This window comes from Tamandua tetradactyla, chromosome 13 (assembly GCF_023851605.1).
Source record: "Tamandua tetradactyla isolate mTamTet1 chromosome 13, mTamTet1.pri, whole genome shotgun sequence".
Taxonomy (NCBI): Eukaryota; Metazoa; Chordata; class Mammalia; order Pilosa; family Myrmecophagidae; genus Tamandua; species Tamandua tetradactyla.
The window spans coordinates 93,171,424-93,180,875 of record NC_135339.1 but is presented as its reverse complement, the minus strand read 5'-3'; the positions used below and the strand labels follow the sequence as shown (position 1 = coordinate 93,180,875).

General features: G+C 57.2%; 1 non-coding gene across 1 annotated transcript; it reads left to right on the top strand.

Annotated features, from left to right (window-relative positions):
• The first annotated feature begins 239 nt into the window (after window positions 1–239).
• Window positions 240–346, top strand: LOC143654656 (U6 spliceosomal RNA). The gene has a single exon (XR_013161859.1). It is a non-coding gene; the product is annotated as a U6 spliceosomal RNA (small nuclear RNA).
• Window positions 347–9,452: the final 9,106 nt, after the last annotated feature.

The following is a 9,452-nucleotide window of genomic DNA, read 5'->3' as shown; positions in this document are numbered from 1 at the left end:
TATGCTGCACTTTCCATGGGGCTGGGAAACAATTCCAGCTGAGCTCAGGGCACGGCCTGTCTCCACAAAGAGCTGGGGCATCGGCGCGTGGCGCTGGTGTATAGCAAGATGTGCACAGCCCACCTGTTTTGGGGCGTTTCAAAGCTTGCTCAGGCTACAACGCAAAGTGCGAAAGTAAAGTAGGGCAGTAAACAAACGGCCATCCTTCATCTCAAAGTCAGCACCAAAATGGAGCCTGGGTGCTCGCTTTGGCAGCACATTTACTACGACGGGAACAATACAGAGCAAGTTAGCATGGCCCCTGCACAAGGATGACATGCAAATTCGTAAAGCGGTCCATATGTTTAAAAAATGAATAAGGAAAAGAAAATGGAGCTTCGTTCCATTATTTCTGAGTGTTTTCAGGGCACCCCAGCGAAGGGTTCTGTGGCCAGCAGGATGCAGCTGATTTGCCTCTGGCTACCTGTGGAGGGGCCGGCCGGGGCTCTCACCGCTGTGTCCCAGCTGCGTGTGTGGGGCTGACGGCACACCCTTTCACCAGCGACTCATCCTTCCATACCCCAGCATCCGGCGCACACCCACACACACACGTACTTGCATGAGCGTGAACTAAAGCAACCGAGAGACAGCGGGTCTTCAGCGACCTGCTAGAGCGTCCATTTCCAAGCCAACGTGATACTTTGGACGAAGTCACCTGGGAAACCGTGGCCAGGGCTGGGATCACCTGTGGCTGTGGCCCTTCGGGGTGGCTTGAAGCCCCAGAAACAAAAACAGGGCTGGACTCCCAGGAGAGTGATGTCAGGATTGACAGTACCAGGGTGCAGCCGGCGGGGCTGGGAGGTGCTGTGAAGACCCTTCCGGAAGGACGTCTGCGGAATGGGGTGTCTCCTTCAAACTCAGCGTCCTCTCAGCTCTAAGGGTTTCATTATCTTTTATGAAAAGACGTCATGTTGTAGACTCGATTAGGAGGATGAGATTCTTTGCCTATTTGCTTTACACACACACGCACATGTAAGGGCAAACTGAGCTTTACCTCAAGGGGATTCTTGAAATGCTGGGGAAGAACGTCCACCCCTCTCACGGCAGTGCAGCCCGTGGTGTCCTGCCTGGCCCTCTGCGCTGTGCCGAGGCCGCCGCCCCTCCCAGCCGTGGCTGATTGGTGGGGTGCAGCCAGGCGGACACACACCTGCGTGGCCTGCGTGACCCGGGACACTCCCCAGGGGGCCCACTATGCGCCCAGGGCGAGCAGGCCACTCCGCTCCCACCTGGGGGGGGCCCACGTGGCCAGGAAGGACAGGCCCGGGGCCAGCGTCGCTGCGCAGAATTGGGCCCGCCAGCCGCGCAGGGGGGCCATGGAGCGGGATGCCCTCTCCCCCAGGAACACAGCCAAGGGCTCCTGCCAGCCGGGCGGCAACTCGAAGCAGCGGCCCACGTCAAGAGCAGCAGGGAGCACAGAGGACACTTGCTGAATTAGGAACACGTTATGTGGAGAAGCTGCAGCGCGTCCCGCTGTGGAGAGGAGCGCTGGGGTGGCTCACCAGCCCCACGGGGTCTGGGCCTGCAGCTTCTCCCAGTGAGGCGGACGCCCACCCAGGCTGGGGGTCGGGGCGGGGGGGGTGGCCAGGCACCCGGCAGTACTGGGCGGTGTGGGAACTCACAGCCTGGGGACAAGAGGTCTGAAGCCATGTGGGAGCATGGGGGGCGGGGGGTGGGGAGAAAGGAGGTGGGTTTGGGCACCCGAGGTCAGAACCGAGCAGCAGGTCCGGTCCAGGCCCTCAGGCTCACACAGGTGCCAGGGTCCAAGAAGGCCTGAATGCAGCTCGGGCCAGCAGGAGCTGGAAGCCCAAAGGAGAAAACAGGTCCCCATTATGGGATGAATTACACCCCCCCACAAAAAAGTACGGTGATGTTCTAAGCCCTGTGAGTGTGAACAGCTTTGTAGACAGGGTCTTAGGATGGGATTCGTCATGAGGAAGCCGCACCGGCGAGGGTGGACTAGGGGCCTCATGCAACATGACAGATGTCCCTCTAGGAAGGGGAATTTGGGCACAGACCTGAGGACAGACGGGGAAGAGACCACGAGACAACGGGGACAGAGCCCCAAGTCCAAGGACAGCAGGCAGCCCTCCAGGAAATGGGCAGAGGCAAGGAAGGATGCCCCTCTGCTCGTTCCAGGCCCCTGACCTCCAGGACTGCGACGCATTCCTGCTGCCCCCAGCTCAGCCCCCCGTGTAGCTGCAGCGGCCCCAGGGAGCCCTCGCCGTCCAGTTGCAGTGCTGGGCCCCTGCATGGCCAGCTCTGCGGAGGCCCGGGGTGTGGACCCAGAGGCTGTGTGGGCAGTTCCCTCAGGAGCCCGGCGGGCAGGGGCAGCGGCCGTCGACAAAAGGGCCTTCTCGGGGGGGGGGGGGGGGGCAGCAACCGAGGCACCAGAGGGGTCTCTAGGCTCCCTTAGTCTTTGGTCTAAAGGACAGCAGCCAAGCATTTGCCTGATTTCACCCCAAAGAAAATCCTTTGTAGAGAAGGGCAGGGTTTACCGCAGCCATTGGAAACGTTTACTTCATGGGGGCAAAACCACCGCGCGTGGGCTGGGTCCTGGGGGTCCGGCCTGGGGTCTCCACCCCCCAAACATCCCTGCTCAAGCCACGAGCAGTCTTGGATAGAGAACCCTGAAGTTAAAAGTCACATCAACCCCGTCCCCCGAGGGGGTGGAGCATGGCTTAAATGGGCTGCACATGTGACTTCTGCTGACGAACACAGCACAGCACGGAAAGGGGGAAACTAAAACAATGTGTATTGTGAGAGCCTGGGCTGCCTCAGAGCCAAAAGCAAACAAAACAAAACACAGCCTTCGGAGATTTTTTTCATACATGGGCAGACACCGGGAATCGAATCCAGGTCTCTGGTATGGCAGGAGAGAACTCTGCCTGCTGGGCCACCGTGGCCCACCCTCTTCTCTATCCCCACACAGCCAGTCAAGCTGCCATCTCGTTTCCTTTGACCAAACACCACATACAGCCCCCTACCCTAAACCCGCCCCTACAACTGACAAATCCTGGTCCCATCAATAGGAGTCGAGTGAGTTTCCTTTCTCTGACTATAAAAATCCTGTACCATCCCTCGAAACCAGAGCTACTTCCATTCTGGCTTCTTTTGCTGCAGCAATACTTTGGGGTCCCAAATAAAATGTCACCCTGCAGCTCTGTCCCTCAGAAAAGGGACGCTCTGCGGTGGAGGAAGCAGGCCTGGGTCCACTCACCCCCGCCGGCATCAGCCCTGCCCCAGGCCCAGAGTGTCGGTCCTTGACGGCAAGTCACAGAACGGTGCTTCCCGGCTGTTGTCTCCCCCGAAACACGCTACGGCCGAGGACATCACGAGCAAACGTCACACCTACGATGGAGGGTCATTCCATGAATCGCCGGACCACACGGCACACTTCAAAATGGCCAAGGTCGCCACAGCCAAGGAAAGACAGAGAGACCATCAGAGCCAAGAGGGGACAAGGGTCACGGACAGCTACATGGAATGTGGGGTCCTGCATGGGGTCCCTGGAGAGAAAAAAGGACATCAGGCAAAAACTGAGGAAATCGGAGGAAAGGTTAGACTTTACCAAATAACGATGCATCAATATCGGTGATGAGTCGTGGCAACTGTGCCGGGAATGTGAGGTGTTAACCAAAGGGGAAGCAGGATGTGGGAATACTGGAACCCTCTGTATCATGGCAGCGTTTCTGTAATTCTAAAGCTATTCTAAAAGTTAACATTTAATAAAAATAAAAATTAAAAGCACAACTGCACGCAGCTTGCGGTGGGTGAGGAAAGGAACATTTGATCTGGGGCTCAAATCCCACCTCCCCCACATGCAGTAGAGTCAGCCTGGGTGGCGGGTGGCGGGCAGCTGGCACTGGCTGGGGGCTGGAGCCTGGGCCCCGCCATCCCTCTGGGTCAGGAGACACAGTGGCTGCACCTGGGATGGGTCCCTGGGCCCACCATGGCCCGGACGGGAACGGGGTGGAGGTGGAGCCCCTCCCTGGAGCCAGCGGCCTGGCGGTGTCACACACCCTCCTCAGCATCCTCACACCAGCCGGGAACCAAGGAGGAGAGGGAAATGGTGCCAGCGCTGCACTGCCATACCCGGGAGGTCAGCAGGCAGCAATGCCCTCTGCTTTCACAGCTGCAAACACCTTCCTGAAAAAGGCCATTATACCTTGTGTCGGGGACTGAGTCACATGCCCCTCAAAAACACCCTCAAAAACAAGCTCAGGTCCCAGCCCTGGTCCTACGGGCGTGAGCCCGTTAGGAAACTGCACCCTGGAGGCTGCTATCAGTTAAGGTGTTCTAGACAGGGCGAAGCTCTTCTAAGAGAGGAGGCTGGACGTGGAAAGAGAAGCCACCGCGAGCAGCTAGCGCGGAAGTGAGAAGACGCCACGCGTGCTCTGCCATGGGCGTGGGAAGCCCCCAGCATCGCCGGCCAGCTGGCAGACACCGACCCAGAAGGCAGCAGCCTCAGCCTCGGACACAGCAGCCAGAGGCCCCTGGAGCTAAGCCTGCCCATTTTCTGGAGTTTGCTTCAGCAGGTGAGAAACCAAAATCCGGCCCTTTTTCCTTCTCCCCGCTGGCGATGGCCCTGCTGCCTGCAGGTGGGGGGGGGGGGGTCTCAGAGGACAGCACAGGTGAGGGTCATCGGGGCTGGGGGATGGGAACGGGGCCTGGCCAGGCAGGCTGCCACCTGGTCGCCACCTGCAGAGGGACAGCGCTCCCCCTCAGACCACTGACCCTCACCCCAGACCCCCAGGTGGACATCGTTTCCTGCAGATTCTCAGTCCAATGAGCGAGAGCGGCCCCGGCCCGGGGCTCCCGGAGAGGACATTGCGTGGAGAGGCCTTCGGAAACCAGGAGCCCCTGGAGCGCGGACACTGGGAACCAGTGGAGTTCGCTGGAGCCCAGGTGCAGCCGGGGGTGGGGCCCATAGGCAAACACAACTCCCAAATCTGTAAGTGGACATCAGGAGTTTTTATCACAGGTTCACAGTGGAGGAGAATGTAGATTCTGGCCTATTGTAAATATTAACATTTAAAAGTGACAACTGTTATAGCCCTTTAAACGCAACAAATGGAATCTAAATAGCAAGTCATTTCACACCCACCATCAACCATCTTAAAAATTCAAGAACAGGCTCGTCTTTAACAGGCAGAAGTTTTATATATTTCTTTTTCTGGCCTCTTAAACTTGTTTTTCTATTTCCCCTTCTCCCAGAGTGTTATCCCAATGGAATAAATGTTTATGCTTGAAATTGTGTTACTATTTATCATCCTATCACATTTCTCTACACACAATATTGATACAAAATATTTACTTTTTTATATCCAGTGATCATAAGACACTCTATTAAAATTATTTTCTTCTCGATTAAATTTTTCAACAATTATCACTAGTGCACAATAAAGTAAAACAGCATAAATACTCTATCTACACTTTAAAATATACCTATTAGGCATAAAAATAAAATTGCATTAGAAATCCATCATCTAATGAAACAGATGTGGTTCAGTTTTCCAAATGGCCTTTTTATCGTCTGAAGAACATCATACTTATTGCTAGATTGGGACCTGTTAAAGGGGTTTGGGGTTGTTATTTTACAGGTGTATGAACTGAGAAGACATGCTCACCTAACACGTGCAGATGAGAGCGGAGCTTTGTTGTAACACCAGCACTCGGCGTTTCAAACTTCTCTGGAGGTGCGCGCCGAGAGCCGCTCCGCAAGCCGTCGTCCTTTAAAAGGATTCCCATCATCTCTCAGCTTAATCTAGGCTTGCGCTTCGTTCCGTTTTTGTCCTGAGAACCAGGCACTGGAACCCGAAGGGCCCCAGGTGGGTTCGGCACCAGGAGATTCGTTTTCTCAGCAGGGTCACTGTTTTCTCAACCCTCCGATGGCTGGTGGCCACCGTCACGCCTGGGCCGGCCAAGCGGGCGGAGGAGCTGCAGGGTCTCAGGCAGCTCCTGCGAAAGCCTTTCCTTCCCCAGGCTCCCGGAGCCACCGCCTGGACCCCAGGGGCGCGGGGACCCTGGCGTACGAGCACCCTCAGAGGGAAACAGACTGTCTGAGGGCAGAGCTGCTGCTCTGCAGGAAGATGGCACCCCAATGACCGCCGGCGCTTCCCCACTGTGCCTTGTGTGTGGGGAACCCCATGTCACTGAGGCGGGCACCCAGGGGAAGGAAACCAAAGGCTGCTCCCCTCTGCACACAGCTCTCCCCGGAGAACCCCGGATGCCAGACCGGCTGGCTGTCGGGGAAGGTCGCTGCGGAGGCGGCAGAGGGCGGCGCTGTCCCTGCCCTGGGAAAATGTCCAGCGTTCCAGTAAAGCCGTTTGTGCAGGCTTTGTCCCCACAAAGCAAAGTCCAAGGCGGTCGCTGCGCACGCAAGGTGGGACACCCCGCCCTCCTCCCCTTCACCCCGCCTGGTGCCCACTCTGGAACCCCTGCCAGGGCGATGCCCACAGGTCACTGCCTTCTCAAAAGGCCCATCCATTCTCTCCAGTGTTCCCCGCTTCCCAGGCTCACAGCAGCCTGCGCTCCTCTTCCTCACTTCTCAGGAGATAGCACCAAGAGGACAGCGGCACACCCAGGTCCCTGTGAGGTGCTGCTGCCCAGGGCGGATGCCCATCCCTGCTGAACCAGACATTAGCTGGGAGCAGGGTCAGCCGGTCAGAGCCGGAGCAGAGGCTCCGGGAAATAAGGCATCAACCAAAAGGAAATACCTTCGCTTCTTTTTCCCGGAGTGCCCCAGGATTACTGAGATTTGGGTCTCAGTCCTGAAAACATGCCCCAACCCTCGAGGCAGAGTGGGGCCCCTAAGGTCCGGTAGCAAAGGCAGTGGGGTCCCCAACCACAAGCTATGCCAGGGCAGGGATGCCTGGGGCCCACCGCAGAGGGGGGCTGCGACCATGGGAGGGGCCCCCCACCTGTCCCAGGCCGTCCCAGCGGGCCCCTGCGCCAAGCTCCCTGGGCCTCAGCCCTGGCATTGCAGGTGGGTGTGGTGGTAAGTCCGTAAGATGTCGTAAGTACCAACCCATGTCAGGTAAGGGAGGTGCGGCCCTCAGCCCAGCGCTGGCAGGTGGGACATGCGCAGTAACCATGGCTGCGGGTGATGGATCTCGCTGAACCCATCTGGCACTCAGGGCGGCCAGGTGCAGCCCCAGGCGCCTCCTCCCAGGGTAGCTCAGGGGCCGGGGCGATGTTGGCATCCTTCTCACTTCCATCAGGAGCTGCTGTCCAGACGGCCTGGCTGTGAAGATGCCAAGAGTCCAGTGCAACTGGGCAGATGATCGCTGACCCCTGCTCTCCGGGTTTCAGCGATGACCCAGGCACCATCTCCGCCCCCAGAAGCGGCACCCACCCCCCACGCCTCTGCCAGCCCTGGAGGCAGAGCAGGTGGTGGCACCCAGGACCAGCACAGGGCTCCAGTGTGGCCCAGCCGAGTGCCTGCCAGGACACACTCGCCGGCCATCTGCTGCCCAGCCCGAGGCCTGCAGCCTGGAAGTCCAGCTCTGTGGAGTCAGCTGGGGGCAGTAGGGCTCTGGGGACGGGAGTCTCCAATCCTCTAGCTCTCAGCTCCCCTTTTACGTAGACTGGCAGCCAAATACTTACCCTACTATTACAGTTCCGTATCCGTAATTCTGCTCCTGAAATAAGATACAGCCATGGTCCTGGCTTCACATGATGGAGAGAGAGACATGCAAACTGGTTTGTTGAGAGCGTGCTCGGTGGAGGCAACACGCCCTGCCCAGACCAGCAGGGACGGCCTTCCCGGTGCGGGCACTGCAGGCTGGCTTGGCTTATTTAATGCAGCGGATGCTCACGCTTACTCACTGAATGACTCAGTCACTGCCAACAACAGAGCAGACCCTCAGGGACCCTGTGCATGAGCTTTCCAGCTGCATTCTGAAAGGTCTTCTCGTGCTAATAAGTAACAGCAGCCCTAATTTATTACATCCTTTCACCTTATTTTTGCAATTTGAAATAACTGAACACGGAATTGCATTTTCCACTTAGCCCAGCTGCAAATGCCATGACTGATATTTTAAAAGCTACTGCTTTGTGATATTGCCTGAAAGAACCAAAGGACAATTACTGGGGTGGCAGGGGGTGATAACAAGAGCTAAGAAGTAATTTTATGCACAATGGTCCCTTTGACGAGTAGGGAGGGGGCAATCATCAGGTGCCATCTCCTTTGTCTTGCTTCCAGGTCTCCTGGCACGTGTGCCACCCTCCACCTGTGCCAGCAACGTGACTCTGGACTGCTACCCATGCAGGCTGCTTTGTGACGCTCCCTTTGAGTTGAGCATTGTAATTAAAATTCATAGCAGATGTTGCAGGAAGCACGTCCTCTCTGCACAAAGGCAGAGCAGTGAAACCAAGAAGTATACCAAACCTGGCAAATTGTTGAAGAAAAGTTCAAATAATAACACAAACACACACACACAGGGCAGCAGTGCAGCTTCTTTCCATCAGTGAACGGAAGGAGTCATCTGGGGTGCTTGGCTCCTGCCCTCCCCTCCAGCCTCCCTCAAGCTGGCAGGACACACCTCCCAGCAGAAGTTGCCATACCGTCTGCCTCCTTTCTTCTGCAATGGGTTGTGTGCTTCCAGGTGCCTTCTCTTTTGCCAGCCATCAGTCTAAATCTGGAAGAAAGCCTGATGACCCGGCCTGTTCCTTCCTAGCTCCAGCCTTCCGAGTGGCAGGTCCCGGCCAGCCTGGCCCACGCCCTCCATACCTGGGCCCTGTGGAAGTGCTCACAGCACCCACAGCTCCGCCTCCCCACACGCTGGTCTTCCCGACCTCAAGACCCGGTGGAGCGTGGCCACAGCGATGCCTACATGTCCAGCCTCAACCCAGGCTCCCAGGAGGCCCTCCACTCCTGTGTCACCCGCCCTGGGTGAATCAGGCTGGGTGGCATTGAAGACCCTCACTGAGGATAGAAGGAGCCTGCCGGGTTCACTGAGTCACTGCATGGAGTCGAGCCCGCCCTCCATCACACATGGAGCTGGGACGTGTGGGAGAAATTAACTGTTACTGGGGAGGCTGGGAGATGTCGTGGTTCACCTGTCAGCACAGCTGGGCTGACGACTGGGCCTGGCCACGTGCTCCCAGTTGACTGCCCCAGGCTTTGTGAAATCTCAACGCAGGAACCACGGTGCTGAGCCCACAATGACCACCAAGGAAATGCAGTTGAAAGGCCCAGCATCATCTTCAAAGAAGGCTCTGGAACAAGCCCAGGATGAGTCCCAGTGGGCTTGTGGCCAACACACTGACTCTAGCAGCCTGCCTCGTCCTGCTGTCCAGAGCAGAAGCTGCAACCTTTGTCCTGGCCTTATCTTTCCTTTTCCTCCAGGCAAACTGAAGTTCAACCCCAGGCTAGCTACTTTCTTCTCAGAGCAAGGCAGAAGTGGACAGGG